At 38.2% G+C, this 23,228-nt stretch overlaps 1 protein-coding gene and 1 pseudogene across 4 annotated transcripts in view; one reads left to right on the forward strand and one right to left on the reverse strand.

The window, feature by feature from the left end:
- Positions 1 to 23,228, forward strand: part of FCHSD2 (FCH and double SH3 domains 2) — a 456,625-nt gene that overhangs the window by 397,013 nt on the left and 36,384 nt on the right. The window lies entirely within an intron of this gene.
- On the reverse strand, positions 14,323 to 15,042 carry LOC143644540 (serine/arginine-rich splicing factor 10 pseudogene; annotated as a pseudogene).

Consider the following 23,228-nt stretch of genomic DNA (forward strand, 5'->3'; position numbering starts at 1 on the left):
ACAAGAGACCTGCTTTGTAAGAAATACTAAAGGGAGTACTGTCAACCGAAAAAGAAAGGCACAGAGGTCTGGAGAAGGGCACAGAATTGAGGAGTTCCGATAAGGGTAATATAAGGATAAAAAGAGCGAGAGGGAAAAGAATATATAGATCTGACAAATAAAAACCAAAGGATAAGATGGTAGATTCAAGAACTGCTTTTTTTTCACCTGAATATTATTTTTTTAGTTCTTTTATTATGAAAAAATAATATATATACAAAACAATAAATTTCAAAGCACACCACAATTCATTATAGAACAGATTTCAGAATTTGATTGGATTACAGTTCCACAATTTTAGGTTTTTCCTACTGGCTGCTCCAAGACACTGGAGACTAAAAGAAATATTAATATAATGATTCAGAAGTCATACTCATTTGTTAAATCCTATCTTCTCTTTTATAACTCCACCTTCTCCTTTGATCTTTTTAAAAATTATTTACTTTTTGTTGATATATATTCACATACCATGTAATCATCCAAGGTGTACAATCAGTGGTTCACAATATCATATAGCTGTGAATTTATCATCACAATTGACTTTTTTGTGTGTGTGAAAAATAACATAAATACAAGAAACAATAAATTTCAAAATACGTCACATCAATTAGTTGTAGAACAGATTTCAGAGTCTGGTATGGGATACAATTCCACAGTTTTAGGTTTTAACTTGATGAATGGTATTCTAGTTTGCTAACTGCTGAAATGCAATATACCAGAAATGGAATGGCTTTTAAAAGGGGAATTTAATAAGTTGCAAGTTTACAGTTCTAAGGCCATGAAAATGTTTCAGGTAAAGCAAGGCTATAGAAAAGTCCAATCTAAGGTATCTAGGGAAAGATACTGCGCCAGTTTGAAAGGATGTATGTCCCCTAGAAAAGCCATGTTTTAATCTAAATCTCATTTCATAAAGGCAGAATAATCCCTATTCAATACTGTGTGTTTGAAACTGCAGTCAGATCATCTCCCTGGAGATGTGATTTAATCAAGAGTGGTTGTTAAACTGTATTAGGTGACGACATGTCTCCACCCATTTGGGTTGGTCTTGATTAGTTTCTGAAGTCCTATAAAAGAGGAAACATTTTGGAGAACGTGTGATTCAGAGAGAGCATAGAATGACAAAGCTACGAGAAGCAGAGAGCCCACGAACCAGCGACCTTTGGAGATGAAGAAAGAAAACACCTCCTGGGGAGCTTCATGAAGCAGGAAACCAGGAGAGAAAGTAGCAGATGATGCCTTGCTCACCAAGTGCCCTTCTAGCCCAGAGAGAAACTCTGACTGTTTGCCATGTCTCCTTCCACTTGAGAGAGAGAAAACCCCTGAACTTCATCAGCCTTCTTGAACCAACGTATCTTTCCCTGGATGCCTTAGATTGGACATATCTATAGACTTGCTTTAATTGGAACATTTTCTCAGCCTTAGAACAGTAAACTAGCAACTTATTAAATTCCCCTTTTTAAAAGCCATTCTGTTTCTGGTATATTGCATTGCAGCAGCTAGCAAACTAGAACAGACACCTTGGTTCAAGAAAGTCGATGACTTTCAGGGTTTCTTTCTCAACTGGAAAGGCACAGTAGTGAACATGGTGGTCTGCTAGCTTTCTCCCCAGGCTTCTTGCTTCATGAGGCACCCCAGGTCATTTTCCTTCTTCATCTCCAATAGTCATTGGCTGCGTGGGCTCTGGTAGTTCTCATAGCTCTCTCGCAGCTCCCTCATCATTCTCCAGCTTTCTCCAAAATGCTTCTTCTTTTAAAGGATCCCAGTAAACTGATCAAGACCCACCTGGACTGGTGGAGTCACATCTCCCTCTAATCCAAGTTTAATACCCACAGTTGGGTGAGTCACATCTCTGTGGGGATAATCTAATCAAATTCCCAGTTTACAGTGCTCAAAAGGGATTAAAAGAAATGGCTGCCTCCACAAGATGGATCAGGATTAAAACATGGCTTTTATAGGGTATATAATCCTTTCGAACCAGGACAAGTGGGATGTCTTCAAAATTTTTCAGGCATCAAGGTTTATGTTTTCCAGAATCTAAATTTTCTGCAGTACATAATCTAACTCAGCCTGTCCAGATAGCTCGTTTGAACAATCGAAACACAGGGAGCCCAGAATAAGAATGAGGGCCTTTAATCTGGTATAGCTTAATGTAATGCCTAGATACATCCTAGAATATATTAAGCAGATAATCAAAAAGTATTGGCAAAATCCCTTGAGGAATGGGAGAAAAAAAAAATGAAACTATTAGACTTTACCACTGGGGAAACCCGGATACTGTGTCAAACATTAGGGACACCCAAATCAATAGGCCAAGCCTTTGATCTTGAGGCTTACCCTTGTAAAGCTTATGTTTTAGCCTACCTATAGGTATGCCTAAGAGTTACATCTGGAGGACCTCTTAGATGTTTAGATGTGGCCTCACTCTCTCTAAGCCCAACTCTGCAAGTGAAATCTTTGTCCTTCCCCCTACATGGGACATGACATCCAGGGGTGAAAGTTTCCCTGGTGGCATAGGAGATGACTCCCAGAGATGAGTCCCACCCTGGCACAATTCCATCCTGACCAAAAGGGGAAAAAGAAGTGTAACTAATAAAGTATCAGTGGCTAAGAGAGTTCAAATAGAGTTGAGAGTCTACTCTGGAGGTCACTCTTATACAAGCTTTAGTTAGACATTGCTACCTATCATAACTTGCCAAGCCTCAACCAAAACCATTCCGGCCAATTCTAAAGAACATCTAGGGTAATATATAAGAGTCTACAAAGGTTCCATGCACTAGGGCAACCTCCAGATGGATCCCTGGACCAGATAAGTCCTGAAACCTAGATGGCCCAACCTCTCCAGAACATCAGCTAGTTTCATCTCCCTACCCCATATTATTGACAGCCCCTTTCAACATAAAAAATTTAGAATAGCCATATCCCATATACCCCTAAAGAGTGAGATAGAAGGACCAAAGGTAATGGTGGAATTATACAGAGAACGTAGGATTTAAAAAATGAGTATGATTGGTGAATCATTAAATTGATATTTCTTTTAGTCTCTAGTATCTTACAGTAGCTAGAAGTAAAAACATAAAATTGTGGAATTGTAACCCATAGCAAACTCTGAAATCTGTTCTACAACTAATTGTTGTGCTGTGCTTTGAAATTTATTGCTTTTTCGTATATGTTATTTTTCACCAAAAAAAAAAAGTCGATTATGATGATAAAAAAAAATATTCCTTCTAGTCTCCTATATTCTAGAGCTATTAGAAGGAAAAATCTGAGATAATGGTATAGTAGCCCATGACAAACTCTGGCATCTGTCCTGTAACTGTTTATTGAAGAGTGCTTTGAAAACTATTACTTTTTTCTTCCTTTGCTTTGTGTATATGTTATATTATACAATTTAAAAAGTTTAAAAAAATCTTTTGTGCATCAAAGACTGCACCTTGAAAGTAAAAGGATAACCTACAGAATGGGAGAAAATATTTGGAAGCCCCAATAAGTGTTTGATATGCAGAATATATAATTCAACAGCACAGAGACATACAACCCTTTAAAAATTGGGCAAAAGTCTTGAATAGACATTTCTCCAAAGGAAATATACAAATGGTCAATAAGCACATGAAAAGATGTTCAACATCATTAGCCTTAGATAGAATCAATTCTAAATCATAATAAGATACCCTTACCCACCCACTAGAATGGCTACTGTTTGAAAAAAAAAATGGAAATAACAAGTGTTAGTGAGGATTTGGAGGAATAGAAACACCTGTTCATTGTTGTTAGGAATGTAAAGTGGTACAGCTACTGCAGAAAACAGTTTGGCATGTCCTTGGGAAGCTAGTTTTAGAATTATTTGTATGACCTGCAATTCCACTTCTAGATATATACCCCAAGTAGTTGAAAGCAGGGATTTGAACAGATATTTGCATACCAGTGTATACGGTAACATTATTCACAATTGACAAAGGATGTAAGCAATATAAGTACTATCAACAAATGAATCTGTAAGCAAAATATGGTATATACATAGAATGGAGTATTATTCAATCGTTAAAAGAAATGAAGTTCTCATCTATGCAGTAACACAGATAAACCTTGAAGACAATGTGTTCAATAAAATAATTCAGAACCCAAAGGACAAGTATTGTATGATCTCATTGATATGAAATAGTTAGAATAAGCAAGTTCATAGAGCCTGAAACTAGAACACAGGTTACCATGGGCCAGGGTGGGGCTAGGGAATGAGGAGTTAATGCTAACTGGTATAGATTTTCTGCTTGGGGTAATGGAAAAAGTTTTGACAATGGATAATTTTGTTTGTGGCAAACATTGTGATTGTAATTAACAATACTGAGTTATATGTTTGAACGTAGCTAAGTGAGAAATTTTAGGTTATATATATGTATTGGATAAATATTGTTTTAAAGGCATTAACAAAAAAGTGATGACAGCCTACAGAATAGGAGGAAATATTTGAAAACCATATATCTGATAAATGTTTACTACTAAGAACTCCTGCAATGCAGTAACAAAAGAAAAATAACCCAATTTAAAAATGGACCAAGGATTTGAATAGACATTTTTTCAACAATATTCAGATGACCAATAATTATATGAAAAGATGCTCAACATCATCAGCCATTAGAGAAATGCACATTAAAACTACAATGAGATAGCACTCCTCCCCCACCAGTATTGCTATTTTTTAAAAAGCTGAAAATTCCAATTGTTGACAAGGATGCAGAGAAATAGGAACCATTGCACATTCTTGGTGGAGATGTGAAATGGTGCATCCACTGTGGAAAACAGTTTGGTGGTTCCTCAGAATCTAAGAAAGTTAAACAGAATTACCATGTAATCTGCAATTCCACTCCTAAGTATATGCCCTAAATAATTGAAAGCAGGAACTCACATATTTGTATACCAGTGTTCATTGTAGCATTTTATTCACAATAGGTGGAAATAACCCAAATGTCCATCAGCAGATGAATGGATAAACAAAATGTGATATATCCATATGTAGTGGCTTAGAGTTACTTATCCCAGAAGAGCATGTACTTAATTTTAATCTATTCCTGTGGGTGTGAGCCCATTGTAAATAGGACCTTCTGATGAGGGTACTTCAGTTGTGTGGCCTAACTGAATTAGGATGGTTTGTTGTTGTTGTTTTTATTGTATAATATAACATACACAAAGCAAAGAAAGAAAAAAGCAATAGTTTTCAAAGCACTCTTCAACAAGTAGTCACAGGACAGATCCCAGAGTTTGTCATGGGCTACCATACCATCATCTCAGACTTTTCCCTCTCGTTGCTGTAGAATATAGGAGGCTAGAAGGAATAAATATTTTTTTTTAATCATCACAATCGACTTTTTTTTTTTTTGCTTTTTGTGAAAAATAACACATATACAAAAAGCAATAAATTTCAAAGCACAGCACAACAATTAGTTGTAGAACAAATTTCAGAGTTTGGTATGGGTTACAGTTCCAAAATTTTAGGGTTTTTAAAAAAATTTTTTTATTGTATAGTGGAACATGTATACAAAGCAAAGAGATAAAAAGACAATAGTTTTCAAAGTACTCTTCAACAAGTAGTTACAGGACAGATCCCAGAGTTTGTCATGGGCTACCATGCAATCTTCTCATATTTTTACTTCTAGGTACTCCAGAATATAGAAGGCTAGAAGGCTTAAATATTTTTTTATCATTGCAATCAACTTTTTTTTCTTTTTTTTTCTGTAAAACAACATATATACAAAAAAGTTTTGAACTTCCAAGCACAGCACCACAATTAATTGTAGAACATATTTCAGACTTTGACATGGGTTACAATTTCACAACTTTAGGTTTTTACTTCTAGCTGCTCTAAAATACTAGAGACTAAAAGAGATATTGATTTAATGATTCAGCATTCATATTCATTTGTTGAATCCTATCTTCTGTGTATAACTCCACCATCACCTTTGATCTTTCCATCCCTCTCTTTAGGGGTGTTTGGGCTGTGGTGACTCTAAATTATTCATATTGGTAGAGTCTGTCACTAATATGGGGTAGGGAGATCGAACTATCTGATGTACTGGAGAGGCTGGGCTAGGTTTCAGGATTTATCTGGACCAGGGACCCATCTGGAGGTTCTAGGTTTCTGGAAAGTTACTCTCGTGCCTGGAACTCTTGTGGAATCTTATATATTAACCTTAGTGTTCTTTAGGATTGGCTGGAATGGTCCTGATTACAGGTTGGCAGGTTATGATAGGTAGCAAGGTCTAACTGAAGCTTGCATAAGAGCAACACCCAGAGTAGCCTCTCTTCTCTATTTGAACTCTGTCTGCCACTGATACCTTATTAATTACACTTCTTTCCCCCGTTTTGGTCAGGATGTAATTGTTGACCCCACGATGCCAGGTTGGAAGTCATCCCTGGAAGTCATCTCCCAGGTTGCCAGGGAGACTTTCACCCTGGATGTCATGTCCCATGTAGTGGGCAGGGCAAAGATTTCACTTGCAGAGTTGGGCTTACAGAGACTGAGGCCATAGCTGAGCAACAACAGAGGTCCTCCAGAAGTAACTCTTAGGCATGCCTATAGATAGGTAGTCTAAGCTTCTCTGCTACTACCTACATAAGCTTTGTGAGATTAAGCTTCATGATCAAGGGCATGGTATATTGATTTCAGTACCCCTAAAGTTTGATACAGTATCAGGGGATTCCCCAATGGTAAGGTTTAATAGTTCCATATTTTTCTCCCATCCCTCAGGGGACTTTGCCAATACTTTTTGATTATCTGCTTAATATACTCTAGGGTGTATCCAGGCATTACAGTAGTCTATACAGGATTAAAGGGCCTCTTTCTTATTCTGAGCTCCCTGTGTTTCAGTTGTTCCAATGAGCTATACAGATAGGTTGAATTAGATTATGTATTACAGAAAATTTCAGTTCCAGACCAAATAAACCTTTCTTCCATGATCTCAAAGAGTATATGTGGTTCTAAAAAATAGACAATGTCTTCCTTACCCCTATGTTCTGAATTACTTTAACCCCAATCTGTTCAGCTTCATTCTTATCTCTAAATATCAGGTTATATATATAAAACAGCTTCTCAAAATCCAGAAATAATAATCACACTCCGGACTTAATGTGTCTGCTCTAAAAGGTTACAATCTAGGCCCCTGTTTTCTAACAAGCGTTTTCTAAAGATGACCATACCATTGTTGTGTTTTTGTTTCTGGCTTATTTTGTCTCAACAGATGTCCCACGTGTTCATTCACATTGTTGCATGCCTCATGACTTTGTTCCTTTTTGTAGCAGCACAACCTTCATTCATAAGTATACACCATCGTTAACCAATCTACTTCTCTGTCAGTGCATCCTTCAGCTACCTGCATTCATCAGGCATCATGTAGAGGGCCCAAAGTCTACAGTCCATCAGTATTCTCTATTTTAGATAATTTCATGGTTCCCAAGAGACAGAAAACCAATAAGCACACCCTCACCAAATAGGAAATCTAAACCTCTTAACTCCTGTCCCTCACCCCATTATTTACCTCTGCTGTTGCTGTGGTAGTGCTGATGGTTTCCTTCTGAACATAGATCATAGCATACAATAGCAGTTTTCACCCTGTACCCTGGACTTAAACACTCTTTATACGAGAATCATATTTTTGATTCTTAAGCAGTGGGGACAACCAAAGCAATAGGCGGAGCCTCCAATCTTGGGGTTTGTTCATATGAAACTTAACCCCACAAAGGATAGGCTAAGCCTACTTAAAATTAGGCCTAAGAATCAGTCCCAAGAGACCCTCTTTTGTTGCTCAGATGTGGCCTCTCTCTCTCAGCCAAATCGACAAGCAAACTCACTGCCCTCCCCTTCTCTACGTGGGACATGACTCTCAGGGGTGTGGACCTTCCAGGCAACATGGGACAGATATCCTAGAATGAGCTGGGACTCAGCACCAAGGGACTGAGAAAACCTTCTCAACTGAAAGGGGGAAGAGAGAAATGAGACAAAATAGAGTGTCAATGGCTGAGAGATTCCAAACAGACTCAAGAGGTTATCCTGGAGGTTATTCTTATGCATTAAATAGATATTACCTTTTTAATCAAGGCGTAACAGAGAGGCTGGAGGGAACTGCCTGAAAATGTAGAGCTGTGTTCCAATCACCATGTTTCTTGAAGATGATTGTATAATGATATAGCTTTTGCAGTGTGACTGTGTGATTGTGAAAACCTTGAGTCTGATGCTTCTTTTATCTATGTTATGGACAGATGAGTAAAACATATGGATTAAAAATAAATAAATAATAGGGGGAACAAATGTTAAAATAAATTTAGTAAATTGAAATACTAGTGATCAATGAAAGGGAGGGATAAGGAGTATGGTATGTATGAATTTTTTTCTGTTTTCCTTTTATTTCTTTTTCTGAATTAATGCAAATGTTCTAAGAAATGATCTTGATGATGAGTATACAACTATGTGATGGAGAAAAAAAGAATGTTCATATTGTATGTTGATTGGTTTTATGAATAAAAATTTAAAAAAAAGAAAATCATAACTTTGAATAATTCTCACGAGAATTAATTCATATTTCTAATGTTAATCAGTGGAACACGTAGGTCTTTACAACCCCTTTCAATCTTGTTCATCTTCCATATGGTAATATTACTTACAGCCCCACTAGAGAACCACCTTCACTCCTATCTATTCAATTACATTGGCGTTCAACCTCATTAGCTAATGGTTCACCCATCTCTAGCTTCTAGGTATCTCTAAGTCCCCTATCTTCTGTATTATAAGCTTCTGATTATACCTTTATGCTGGTCATAAAAGTGGTATCATACAGTATTTATCCTTTTGTGTCTGGCTAACTTCACTCAGCATTATGTCCTTAAGGCTCATCCATCTTGTCATGTGCTTCAGGACGTCATTTTGTCTTACTGCTGCATAATATTCTATTGTATGTAAATACCACATTTTGTTGATCCACTTGTCTGTTGATGTGCATTTGGTTTGTTTCCATCTTTTGGCGATTGTGAATAATGCTGCTATGAACATCGGTGTGCAGATGTCTGTTTGTGTCGTTTCTTACTGTTCGTCTGGGTATATGCCAAGTGGTGCTAATGCTGGGTCATAGGGCAACTCCATATTTAGTTTCCTAAGGAATCGCCAGTCTTCCATAGTGGCTGCACCATTATACATTCCCACCAGCAGTGCATAAGTGTCCCAGTTTCTCCACATCCTCTCCAACATTTATAGTTTCCTATTTGTTTAATAACAGCCACTCTTATAGGTGTGAGATGGTATCTCATTGTAGTCTTGATCTGCATTTCCCTTATAGCCAGTGAAAACAAACATCTCTTCATGTGCTTTTCAGCCATCTGTATTTGCTCTTCAGAAAAATACCTATTCATATCTTTAGCTCATTTTATAATTGGGTTGTTCTTTTGTTGTTGAGTTATATGATTTCTTTGTATATACAGGAAATCAAACCTTTGTCCAATATGTGATTTCCAAATATTTTCTCCCATTGAGTTGGCTGCCTCTTACCTTTTTGACAAAGTCTTTTGAGGTACAGATGCATTTGATTTTGAGGAGTTCCCATTTATCTAATTTTTCTTTTGTTGCTTGTGCTTTGGGTGTAAAGTTTAGGAAACTATCTATTACTAGGTCTTGAAGATGTTTCCCTACATTTTCTTCTAGAAGCTTTATTATGCTAGTTCTTATATTTAGGCATTTGATCTACTTTGAGTTAATTTTTGAGTAGAGTGTAAGATAGGAGTACTCTTTAAGTCTTTTGGCTATTAATATCCAGTTCTTCCATGCCCAATTATTGAAAAGACTAGTTTGTCACAGTTCATAAGATTTGAGGACCTTTTCAAAAATCAGTTGACCATAGATTTGGTGGTCTATTTCTGCACTCTCTATTCGATTCCATTGGTCAGTGCTTCTATCTTTCCACCTGTACCATGCTGTTTTGACCACCGTGGCTTTATAATAGGCTTTAAAGTCAGGGGGTGTTAATCCTCCCACTTTGTTCTGCTGTTTTAGGATGCCTTTAGCTATTCTGGGTCTCTTTCCCTTCCAGATGAATTTGGTATTTAACTTTTCCAAATCTCCAAAGTAGGTTGTTGGAATTTTGATTGGTACTGTGTTGAATCTGCAGATCAATTTGGTGAGAACTGACATCTTAAGTATATTTAGCCTTCCTATCCATGAGCAGGGAATATCTGTCCACCTATTTAGATCTCCTTTGATTTCTTTTAGCAGTGTTTTGTACCTTTCTGTGTACAAGAGCTTTATATCCCTAGTTAAGTTCATTCCTAAGTACTTCATTCTTTTAGTTGCTATTTCGAATGGAATTTTTTCCTTAACTGACTCCTCAGCTAGGTCATTGCTTGTGTATAGAAATCTTCCTGATTTTTGCACATTGATTTTATATTGTGCCACCTTGCTGAATTTGTTGGTTAGCTTAGGTAACTTTGCTGTAGATTTCTCAGGATCTTCCAAGTATAGTATCATATCATCTGCAAATAATGAGAGTTTTACTTCTTCCTTTCGAACTTGCATGCCTTTTATTTCTTTGTTCTTCCTGATTGCTCTAGCTAGAACTTCTAGCACAATGCTGAATAATAGTGGTGACAGTGGGCATCCTTTTCTTGTACCTGATCTTAGGGGGAAAGCTTTCAGTCTCCATTGAGAATGATGCTGGCTATCAGTTTTTCATATATCTGCTTTATCATATTGAGGTAGTTACCTTTGATTCTTACCTTTTGGAGTGATTTGTCAGAAAAAGATGCTGAATTTTATTGAATGCTTTTTCAGCATCAATCAAAATGATCATGTGATTTTTCCCTTTTGGATTATTAATGGGCTATATTACATTAATTGATTTTCTTGTGTTAAACTGCCCTTGCATTACTGGAATAAGCCACACTTGGTCATGGTCTTTTAATGTGTTGTTGGATTCGATTTGCTAATATTTTATTGAGAATTTTTGTATCTATGTTCATTACAGAGACTGGCCTGTAGTTTTCCTTTCTTATAGCATTTTTACCCAGTTTTGGTATTAAAATGATATTAGCTTCATAAAATGAGTTAGGTATGAGCAGGGCATGAGATTTTGTAGGTTTGTCCAGAGTGATGCCTTGATAATGCCAGAAGGATTTGAACAGTGAATAAAAAAGTATTTGCAAAGTCCCCTTGGGGAAATGGTGAGAAAGAGAGAAAATTCACCTTCCCCACGTGGAGAATTCTTGATATTCTCACAAGCAGTGGGGACAAACAAAATAACAGGCTGAGCTCCCAATTTTGGGGGTTGTTCATATGAAACTTAACCCCACAAAGGATAGGCTAAGCCTACTTAAAATTAGGCCTAAGAGTCAGTCCCAAGAGAACCTCTCTTGTTGCTCAGATGTAGCCTCTCTCTCTCAGCCAACACAACAAGCAAACTCACTGTCCTCCCCCTGTCTACGTGGGACTTGACTCCCAGGGTTGTGGACCTTCCTGGCAACATGGGAATGAGCTGGGACTCAGCACCAAGGGACTGAGAAAACCTTCTCGACCAAAAGGGGGAAGAGAGAAATGAGACAAAATAAAGTGTCAATGGCTGAGAGATTCCAAATTGAGTCGAGAGGTTATCCTGGAGGTTATTCTTATGCATTAAATATGTATCACCTTTTTAGTTAAGGCATAACAGAGAGGCTGGAGGGAATTGCCTGAAAATGTAGAGCTGTGTTCCAGTTGCCATGTTTCTTGAAGATGATTTATAATGATATCACTTTCGCAGTGTGACTGTATGATTGTGAAAACCTTACGTCTGATGCTTCTTTTTTCTACCTTATGGACAGGTGAGTAAAACATATAGATTAGAAATAAATAAATAATAGAGGGAAGAAATGTTGAAATAAATTTAGTAGATTGAAATGCTAGTGATCAATGAAAGGAAGGGGTAAAGGGTATGGTATGTATGAATTTTTTTTCTGTTTTCTTTTTATTTCTTTTTCTGAATTGATGCAAATGTTCTAAGAAATGATCATGATGATGAATATACAACTATGTGATAAAGAAAGAATGTTCATATTGTAAAAAAAAAAATGAGTTAGGTAGAGTTCCTTTTTCCTCAATTTTTTTGGAAAAAATTTTAGCAGGATTGGTGTTAGTTCTTTCTGGGATGATTGATGAAATTCACCTGTGAAGCCATCTGAACCTGGGTTTTTCTTTATAGGAAGATTTTTGATGACTGAATCTCTTTATTTGTGATTGGTTTGTTGAGATCTTTCTATTTCTTCTGGAGTCAGTGTAGCTCGTTTGTGTGTCTCCAGGAATTTGTCAGTTTCATCTAAGTTGTCTAGTTTGTTGGCATATAGTTGTTCATACTATCCTCTTATGGTTTCTTTTATTTTTTCAGGGTCTGTGGTAACACACCCCTTCTCATTTCTGATTTGGTTTATTTGCATGTTCTCTCTTTTTTCTTTGTCAGTCTTGCTAGTGGCCCATCAGTTTTATTGATTTTCTCAAAGAACCAACTTTTGGTTTTATTGATTCTTTCTGTTGTTCTTTTTTTCTCCCATTCATTTATCTTTGCTTTAATCTTTGTTATTTCTCTTCTTCTATTTGCTTTCGGTTTAGTTTGCTGTTCTTTTTCAAATTCCTCCAGGTGTGCTGTTAAGTCCTTGATTTTTGCTCTTTCTTGTTTTTTAGTGTAGGCATTTAGAATAAAATTCTCTCTCAGCACAGCCTTTGCCACATCCCATAAGTTCTGATAAATTATATTCTCATTTTCATTCATCTGCATATGGCTACTGATTTCTCTTGCAATTTCTCCTTTGACCCACTGGCTGTTTAAGAGTGTATTATTTAATCTCCATATATTTGTGAGTGTTCTTGTTCTTTGACGGTTATTGAGAGCCAGCTTCATCCCATTGTGATCAGAGAAAGTGCTTTGAATAATTTCAATATTTTTAAATTTATAAAGACCTATTTTATACCCCAGCATATGATGATTCCTGGAGGATGTTCCATGGGCGTTAGAGAAGAGTGTATATCCTTGTGCTTTGGCATGCAGTGACCTATATATGTCTGTTAGGTCTAATTCATGTATCAAGTTATTTAACTTCTCTGTTTCCTTGTTGATCTTCTGTCTGGTTGTTCTATCTAGAGAGGAGAGCGGTGTATTGAAGTCTTTTACTATTTTGTTGAAGCATCTGTCGCTCCCTTCAGTTTTGCCTATGTCTGTCTTATGTACTTTGGAGCTCCTTGATTGGGAGCATAAACATTTATGATTGTTACATCCTGTGGGTGAACTGACCCTTTAATTAGTATATAGCACCCTTCTTTGTCTCTTATGTTGTCTTTACATTTTAAGTCTATTTTGTCTGATATTAGTATAGCTACTCCTGCTTTCTTTTGGTTTCAACTTGCATGGAAAATCTTTTTCCATCCTTTCACTTTCAGTCTATTTGTATCCTTGGGTCTAAGATGAGTCATTTGTAAGCAGCATATAGCTGGATTATGTTTCTTAATCCATTCTCCCAATCTGTATCTTTTAATTGGTTAATTTAGTCTGTTAACACTCGAAGTTATTATTGAAAAGACATTTCTTGATTCCATCATCTTATCTTTTTTATTTTATTTGTCAGATCTATATATTCTTTTCCCTCTTTCTCTTTGTATTCTTTAAATTGCCCTTAGTGGTACTCTTCAGTCTGTGCCCTCCTCCAGACTTACCTCTCCTGTTTTTTTTTGTTTTTTTTTTTCAGCCGGCAGAACTCCTTTTAGTATTTCTTATAGAGCCGGTCTCTTATTGACAGATTCTTTCAGGACTTCTTTGTCTGTGAAAACTTTCATCTCTCCCTCAATTTTTTTTTTTTTGTGATACTATAAAAGTTATTTATTCACTACACACAGACCAGAATAAACATAGGCAGAGTTTACCATTAATAGCAAAACTGACTTTAAGAGGCAACCAAAAAGAAAGTTTATATTGGACCATATCTTTTCCCACCAATTCAGTTTGAGACAGACCAATAGAGGCACTGTAAGAGACTATGGCTGTCTTCCTTGATATTCAGACATCCTAGTTTTCAATAATTCATTATGGACCTATTTTACCCATGAATCGACATAAACCTATTCATTTTTAGGGATTAATTTCCACAAGTACAAAGTTGAATTTCCTTTTATTTGTCCTGAAATGCTTACTTTCAAACTTGAAGGGACTTCAATTATTCCATATAGTTTTCGATAACATTCTTTTATCTTTTCAGACCAAAGTCAAAATATTCATATAGTGTTCATATTGCAGCACCTTCCACCCACCCTTTGGTTGTTTGAACTGCCCTTCTTTGGTTCTTTTTCTGCTTTCTCAGATCTTTCTTGAAGTATGGTAAGCAGAACTGTACTGGGTATTCCAGCTGCAGTTTGGTCTGTCATTATTGGAATGGCTTCTGCTACACTGTAGTCTTCCAGTTGGTCTACTGTTTCTAGGACTATAAGATCTTCTATAGTTGTAATCAAAAGACTGACTTCTTAACTTCCTCCTTTCAAAAATAACTTCAGCTTCTAGAACGTCTGTATCTGTCATAATCATCATAGCATGAAGAGCTGTATACATTCCTCCCTTCCTTGGCTTTCATTTGATTTGGTGCCTTCCAATCCCCCTTTATAACTGAATTTCAATTTGATGTCCACAAATCCATTTTCTGTCCAAATTATGTAATGCATCTTCAGCATCACGAACATCTTCAAATTGAACATAAGCAAATCCTCTTGGATGACAAGTGTAGAAATCAAGTGGAACATACACATCAACTATAGGACCATAACAGCCAAATTCACCATGTAAATCTTCAGACCTGGTGTCTTCGGCCACATTCCTCATGAACAGAGACATGTTGAGGGGGCACAGATAGTGGGACATGGAGGTGGCATAGAGTCTAGACCATGGGAACTAATGGGTTCAACAAACCATCTGTGGCTCCTGCGGCAGATCCTCTTTCTCTCCCCCTCAATTTTGAAGGACAGTTTAGCTGGGTACAGAATTATTGACTGGAAGTCTTTCTCTTTCAGTATCTTGAATCTGAAAGACCACTGCTTTCTCGCCTCCAGGGTGCTAGTTGAGTAGTTTGAACTCAGTCTTATTTGGTTTCCCTTGTATGTAGTAGATTGTTTTTCTCTTGCTGCTTTCAGCATTTTCTGCTTTTCTTCAACATTTGACAGACTGATTAGTATGTGCCTTGAGGAAGGCCTATTTGAAGATATTCTGTTTGGAGTTCATTAGACTTCCTTGATTTGTATATGTATGTCCTTTATGAGGATTGAGGAGTTTTCCCCCATTCTATCCTCAACTATTCTTCCTAGCCCTTTACTCCTCTCTTCTCCTTCTGGGACACCAATAATTCTTGTATTTGTGTGCTTTGTTTTGCCTATCATTTCCATGTATTCCAATTCAGTTTTTTCTATCTTTTTTGCCATTTGCTGTTTTGAGTCTTCAAAGTCAATTATCCTGTCCTCTATAGCACTTATTCTTTCTTCTGTCTTTTCAAATCTAGTGTTGTGTGCCTCTAGTATGTTTTTTGTTTGGTCAACAGAGTCTTTAATCTCTGTGATATCTGCTATTTTTCTATTTATTCTTTCAAATTCCTCCTTTATGCTCTTCTACTGTCTTCTTGATCTCCTTTATATTATTTGCTGTCCCACTTATTTTATTAAGTAGAGTTGTATGAACATCTTTGATTAGTTGTTCCAACGTCTGTGTCTCCTCAGATGTTTTAATTTGGTCATTAGGCAGAACTTTATCTGTCTGCATTGTGATATGGTTAGTGATCTTCTGCTGTCTTCGTGGCATATAAATATCTTGATTGATTTACTTTGGGAGTTTATTTCTTTCTAGTGTAAGGCTTATTGTTTCCAGGATGATTGTACAGCAAAGAGCAGGGTACGGGGTGGGGCACTCAGTGCAGTGATTTGTTTCAGAGCAGGTGTAGGCACATGTTTGGGTTCTTACACTGATGCTTGTGAACATGGAGGCCCAGTGGCCAGGGAGGATGTAGGATTGCGGGTACACCGGTCTGAAGGGTGTAACCCTGTTGTGTGCTGGTCTAAGGCACGGGGCCTTTTGTGTGCATGCGTAGAGCTGTGGCAGTAGGTCGGGGTTTTGCCTTCGTGGATTGGGGCAGGTGTGATCCAACTGTACAGGTCAGCACTTTTTCAGAGCTAGGAAGTAAGACTGAAGGCTGTGTGCATGCACAGTTCTAGGACTGCTGTAAAGTGTTGTTCCCAGAGCTGAAGACATGATTGTGGGCCTGTGCACATGCATGGGCCTGGGAGTGCCATAAACAGATGCACAGAGCTCAGGGGGGTCAGAGTAAGGCTATGCAATACTAGGGGCAGCGGGGCAGGGGTAACCTAAGCATGAAGTTTAGTGCCTGCAGGTTTTATGTGCTGGCAACAGCCTGCAGGGAACAGGGAGGGGGAAAGTAGTGCTCCGGAAGGGTGCAGGAGAGGTGGCTTGGGCTTTACTTGGGGTGGGAGTGTGGGGCAGATACGTGCACTGGGGGCTGGTGGGGTGGTGGTGCGTGGAGCATGGGGAATCGGCGCAGGTGATGGGGTTTGAGTGTGTGGGGTGAGTCGCCATTCACGGGGCTGTGCTGGTGAGGGTAGCATGCCAAAGGAATACAGCCTGGCTTACTTCCTAGTCCAGGGCTTCCGTCTGTGCACTCCCATGAGCTCCGCAGCTCCATGCCAAACTCCAGCTTTCTGCCTTTCAGTTCCTCGGCCTCTGCAACCTGGGCTGCCCCATGTGGTGCAGAAGGCTCTCCCTGGTCAGCTGTACTCCCGAATCGCCACCCTTCTCTAACTTTTCCATGGAGCAGGGCTAATCTCGAACTGCTCTATTCAGCCATCTTCCCAGAATGACAATTTTAGGTTTTTTCTTCTAGCTATTCTAAGATACTAGAGACTGAAAGAAATATCAATACAGTTATTCAGCAATCACACTTGTCCAACAAACCCTACCTTCTCTGTATAACTCCACCATCACCTTCAATCTTCTGTCCCACTCTTTAGGGGTATTTGGACTGTGGCCACTCTAACTTTTTCGAGTTGGAAGGGGCTGTCAATAGAAGGGGTAGGAAGATGGAACTAGCTAATGTTTTGGAGGGGCTGGGCCCTCTAGGTTTCAGGACTTATCTGGTCCAGGGACCCATCTGGAGGTTATAGGTTTCTGGAAAGTTACCCTAGTGCATGGACCCTTTAGAATGGGTTTTAATCCTATTGCTGGAGGCCTTATAGAGAAGGCCACAGAAAGAAATGATGGTGAACCACCAGAAGTGGAAGTCAACAGAACCAAGAAGAGAAAAGAGAGACACAGCCACATGGCAGAAAAGTCAAGGATTCCCAGCAGCTAGCCCCAGAATGCCATAGTCTTCAAGGATAAAGCATTGTCTTGCTGACTCCTCAATGTTTTATTTCTTCCAGGCTCAAAACCATGAGCCAATAAATTTTCCATTGTTTAAGCCAACACATTGTATGGTATTTGTTTTAGCAGTTAGAAAACTAAAATATCATATAATAGTATATCATTCAGCTGTAACAAGTGAAGTTTTGGTATGTGATACACAAGATGAACCTTGAAGACATTATGTTGAGTTAAATAAACCAGACACAAAGTATTATATGAAGTATTTTGAATAAGTAAGTTCATAGAGGTGAAAAACAGAATAGTAATTACCAAGGGTAGTGGGAGATGGGAATGGGGAGTTCTTTCTAAATAAAGAGTATGAATTTTGATTTGGTATGATGAAATAGTCTGAAAATAGATAGTGATAAAAGTTATACAGTATTGTCAATGTACGTAATGTCAAATAATTTTCTGCTTAAAATGGTAAAAAAAATTTTTACATTGTGTGTATTTTACCACAATTAAAAATTTTTAAATTACGTTAACAAATGGGCAAGATATTTGAACAGACTTCTCACTGTGAAGATATGCATATTGCAAATAAGATTATGAAAAGACCACATCACGTGTCATTAGGGAATTTCAAATTTGCAAAAACAATGATGTATGACTGCACATCTGCTAAAATTGCCAAAATCCAAAACACTACAACACCAAATGCTGGCAAAGATGTGGAGCAACTGGAACTCTCATTTATTGCTGGTGGAAATGTGAAATAGAAAGCCATTTTGGAAGATAGTCTGGCAGTTTCTTTACTTCTTCTAACTAGGTAAACCATATGATCCATCAGTTATGCTCCTGATATTTACCCAAATCAGCGGGACACTATATCCATACAATAATCAGCACATGAATGTTTGTAGGAGCTTTATTCATAATTGTAAAACTTGGAAGCAAACATGATATCTTTCAATTGGTGAATGGATAAACAAACTTACTTACATGTAATGGAATTCCATACATGCAATGGAATACTATTCAACAAGAAAGAGAAATGGGTTATCAAGCCACAAAAAGATATGCAGGAACTTTAAATGCATCTTGCTAAGTGAAATAAGCAAGTATTAAAAGGCTACATACTCTATGATTCCAATTACATGATATTCTGGAGAAGGCAAAAATACAGAGACAGTAAAAGATCACTAGTTGCCCTGGATTCAAGGGGAGGTAGGATAGGATAAATCAGTGGAGCACAGGATTTTTAGGACAGTGAAGCTATTCTATGTGATACTGTAATGCATTTGACCAAACCCTTAGAAATAAACAACACAAAGAGTGAACCCTAACATAAACATGGCCATTGGTTAATAATAATGTGTCAATATGGATTCACCAATTCTAGCAAAGGTATCAAACTAAAACAACATATTAATAATGTAAAAACTACATTGGGGGTGGTGTGATAAGGAGAGGAGGGATGTTTATAGAAACACTGTACTTCTGCTCAATTTTTCTGTAAATCTTAAACTGTTATAAAAAGTAACAACAGTTAATTAAAAATAAAATTAAAGCAACTAAAGTAATAAAATAAATTACCACAGTCATGCCCATTAGGATGGGTAAAATAAAAAAGACAGACATTTATAATTGATGGTCAAAATGTAGAGAAATCTGAACTTTCATACACTGCTAGCGGGATTGTAAAATGGCTCAGCCACTTTGAAAACAGTCTGACATTTCCTCAAATGGGTATAGGTAGAGTTAACATATGACCCCGCAATTATACTACTACATACTTACCCAAGAGAAATAAAATATATGTCCACATGAAAACTTGTTCACAAATGTTTATAGCAGAATTATTCAGAATAGTCAAAACGTGGGATTAACGCAGCTGTCCATCAATTGATGGTGAGTTAAACAAAATATGGTATATCCAAACAGTTGAATGTTGTTTATCCATTAAAAATGAGTACTGATACATGCTGCAGCATGAATGAAACTTAAAACATCTTGCTGAGTGAAAGAAGCTGGTCCCAAAAGGCAATATACTACATCATTCTATTTCTTTTGAATGTCCAGAATAGGCAAATCTATAGAGACGGAATCTATCGTGATTCCTACGTGCTGTAGTGCTGAAGGAATTGAGATTGAGACTAAAGGATACAGGTTTTCTTTCTGTTGTGATAAAACGTTCTAAAATACATTGGGTTGATAGTTGCTCAACTCTGTGAATATACTAAGAACCACTGAATTGTACACTTTAAATGAGTAAATTGTATGGTATGTGAATTCTATCTCAAAAAGGGTATTGGGGAACTTCCGGAGAAGATGGTGGCTTAGTAAGACGCGCGTCTTAGTTCCTCCTCCAGAATAGCTACTAGGGAAGTAGAAACGATACAGAACAGCTCCCGGAGCCACGACAGAGACCAAGAAGACAGCGTACCCCATTCTGGAACGGCTGACTGGCTGGGAGATCCCGCTCCGGTGAGATCGCCGAGGGGCGCGGGCTTCCCCGGGCCGGGGCGGCAGGCGGCCGGAGTCCCTCCCTCCCTCCTTCCCGGGCCGGCTGGGAGAATTTGACAGGCGGTCCCCTCAAGCCACAGTGGCTGGCGCCACCCCGCCCCCACGCGCGGCCCCCCGGACCAGCTGGGAGAATTGGATTGGAGATCCCCAAGCCGCGGAGACCGGTGACCGGGGTCCATTCCAAACACGTGGTTTCCCGGTGCGGCTGGGAACGGTGGATAGGCACTCCCCCAAGCCGCGGCGGCTGGCGCCCCCCGCCACGCCTGGCGCCCCGGGCCGCCTGGGAAATTTGGACAGGCGCTCACCCAAGCCATGGAGGCCGGCGCCCCCCCCCACCAAGCTTGGCACCCCGGGTGGCTGGGAAATTTGGACAGGCGCTCCCCCAAGCCGTGGAGGCCGGCGACCCTCCCCACGCACAGATCCCCGGGCCAGCTGGGAGATACGGATTGGCACTCCCCCAAGCCGCTTCGGCTGGCGACCCCCCCCCTACAGTGAGAGTTTTCCAAAGTTAAAGGAGCCACAGCATCTTTTACTGGTGGGACCCGCAGACAGATGAGTGCCATGAGTGTCACCTACTGGGCAGAATAAGAAAATCAGAGCCCAGAGATTTCACAGAAAAATCTTTCAACCTGCTGGGTCTCACACCCAGGGAAATCTGACTAAATGCCCAGACGCCAGCAGAAGATAATGGATCACGCTCAGAAAATTGAAGATATGGCCCAATCAAAGGAACAAACCAATAGTTCAAATGAGATACAGGAGCTGAGACAACTAATGCTGAATATACGAACAGAAATGGAAAACCTCTTCAAAAACCAAATCGATAAATTGAGGGAGGACATGAAGAAGACATGGGCTGAACAAAAAGAAGAAATAGAAAAAACTGAAAAAACAAATCACAGAACTTATGGGAGTGAAAAACAAAGTAGAAAAGCTGGAAAAAACAATGGATACCTACAATGGTAAATTTAAAGAGACAGAAGCTAGAATTAGTGAATTGGAGGATGGAACTTCTGAATTCCAAAAAGAAACAGAAACTATAGGGAAAAGAATGGAAAAATTTGAACAGGGGATCAGGGAACTGAATGACAATATGAAGTGCACAAATATACGTGTTGTGGGTGTCCCAGAAGGAGAAGAGAAGGGAAAAGGAGGAGAAAAACTAATGTAAGAAATTATCACTGAAAATTTCCCAACTCTTATGAAAGACCTAAAATTACAGATCCAAGAAGTGCAGCACACCCCAAAGAGAATAGACCCAAATAGGCATTCTCCAAGATGCTTACCAGTTAGAATGTCAGAGGTCAAAGAGAAAGAGAGGATCTTGAAAGCAGCAAGAGAAAAACAATCCATCACATACAAGGGAAACCCAATAAGACTATGTGTAGATTTCTCAGCAGAAACCATGAAAGCTAGAAGACAGTGGGATGATATATTTAAATTACTAAAAGAGAAAAACTGCCAACCAAGACTCCTATATCCAGCAAAATTGTCCTTCAAAAATGAGGGAGAAATTAAAACATTCTCAGACAAAAAGTCACTGAGAGAATTTGTGACCAAGAGACCAGCTCTGCAAGAAATACTAAAGGGAGCACTAGAGTCAGATACGAAAAGACAGAAGAGAGAGGTATGGAGAAGAGTGTAGAAAGAAGAAAAGTCAGATATGATATATATAATACAAAGGCCAAAATGTTAGAGGAAAATATTATCCAAACAGTAATAACACTAAATGTTAATGGACTGAATTCCCCAATCAAAAGACATAGACTGGCAGAATGGATTAAAAAACAGGATCCTTCCATATGCTGTCTACAGGAAACACATCTTAGACCCAAAGCTAAACATAGGTTGAAAGTGAAAGGTTGGGAAAAGATATTTCATGCAAATAACAACCAGAAAAGAGCAGGAATGGCTATACTAATATCCAACAAATTAGACTTCAAATGTAAAACAGTTAAAAGAGACAAAGAAGGACACTATCTACTAATAAAAGGAACAATTAAACAAGAAGACATAACAATCATAAATATTTATGCACCGAACCGGAATGCCCCAAAATACGTGAGGAATACACTGCAAACACTGAAAAGGGAAATAGACACATATACCATAATAGTTGGAGACTTCAATTCACCACTCTCATCAAGGGACAGAACATCTAGACACAAGATCAATAAAGAAATAGAGAATCTGAATATTACTATAAATGAGCTAGACTTAACAGACATTTATAGGACATTACATCCCACAAGAGCAGGATACACCTTTTTCTCAAGTGCTCATGGATCATTCTCAAAGATAGACCATATGCTGGGTCACAAAGCAAGTCTTAACAAATTTAAAAAGATAGAAATCATATACAACACTTTCTCGGATCATAAAGGAATGAAGTTGGAAATCAATAATAGGCGGAGTGCCAGAAAATTCACAAATACATGGAGGCTCAACAACACACTCTTAAACAACGAGTGGGTCAAAGAAGAAATTGCAAGAGAAATTAGTAAATACCTCGAGGTGAATGAAAACGAAAACACAACATATCAAAACCTATGGGACACAGCAAAGGCAGTGCTAAGAGGGAAATTTATTGCCCTAAATGCCTATATCAGAAAAGAAGAAAAGGCAAAAATGCAGGAATTGACTGTCTACTTGGAAGAACTGGAGAAAGAACAGCAAACTAATCCCAAAGCAAGCAAAAGGAAAGAAATAACAGATTAGAGCAGAAATAAATGAAATTGAAAACATGAAAACAATAGAGAAAATCAATAAGACCAGAAGTTGGTTCTATGAGAAAATCAATAAGATTGATGGGCCCTTAGCAAGATTGACAAAAAGAAGAAGAGAGAGGATGCAAATAAATAAGATCAGAAATGGAAGAGGAGACATATCCACTGACCTCACAGAAATAAAGGAGGTAATAACAGGATACTATGAACAACTTTACGCTAATAAATACAACAATTTAGATGAAATGGACGGGTTCCTGGAAAGACTTGAACAACCAACTTTGACTCAAGAAGAAATAGATGACCTCAACAAACCAATCACAAGTAAAGAAATTGAATCAGTCATTCAAAAGCTTCCTAAAAAGAAAAGTCCAGGACCAGACGGCTTCACATGTGAATTCTATCATACATTCCAGAAAGAATTAGTACCAACTCTCCTCAAACTCTTCAAAAAAATTGAAGTGGCGGGAAAACTACCTAATTCATTCTATGAAGCCAACATCACCCTCATACCAAAACCAAGCAAAGATATTACAAAAAAAGAAAACTACAGGCCAAT

The sequence above is a fragment of the Tamandua tetradactyla genome, chromosome 8 (genome assembly GCF_023851605.1).
Source record: "Tamandua tetradactyla isolate mTamTet1 chromosome 8, mTamTet1.pri, whole genome shotgun sequence".
NCBI classification, from domain to species: Eukaryota; Metazoa; Chordata; class Mammalia; order Pilosa; family Myrmecophagidae; genus Tamandua; species Tamandua tetradactyla.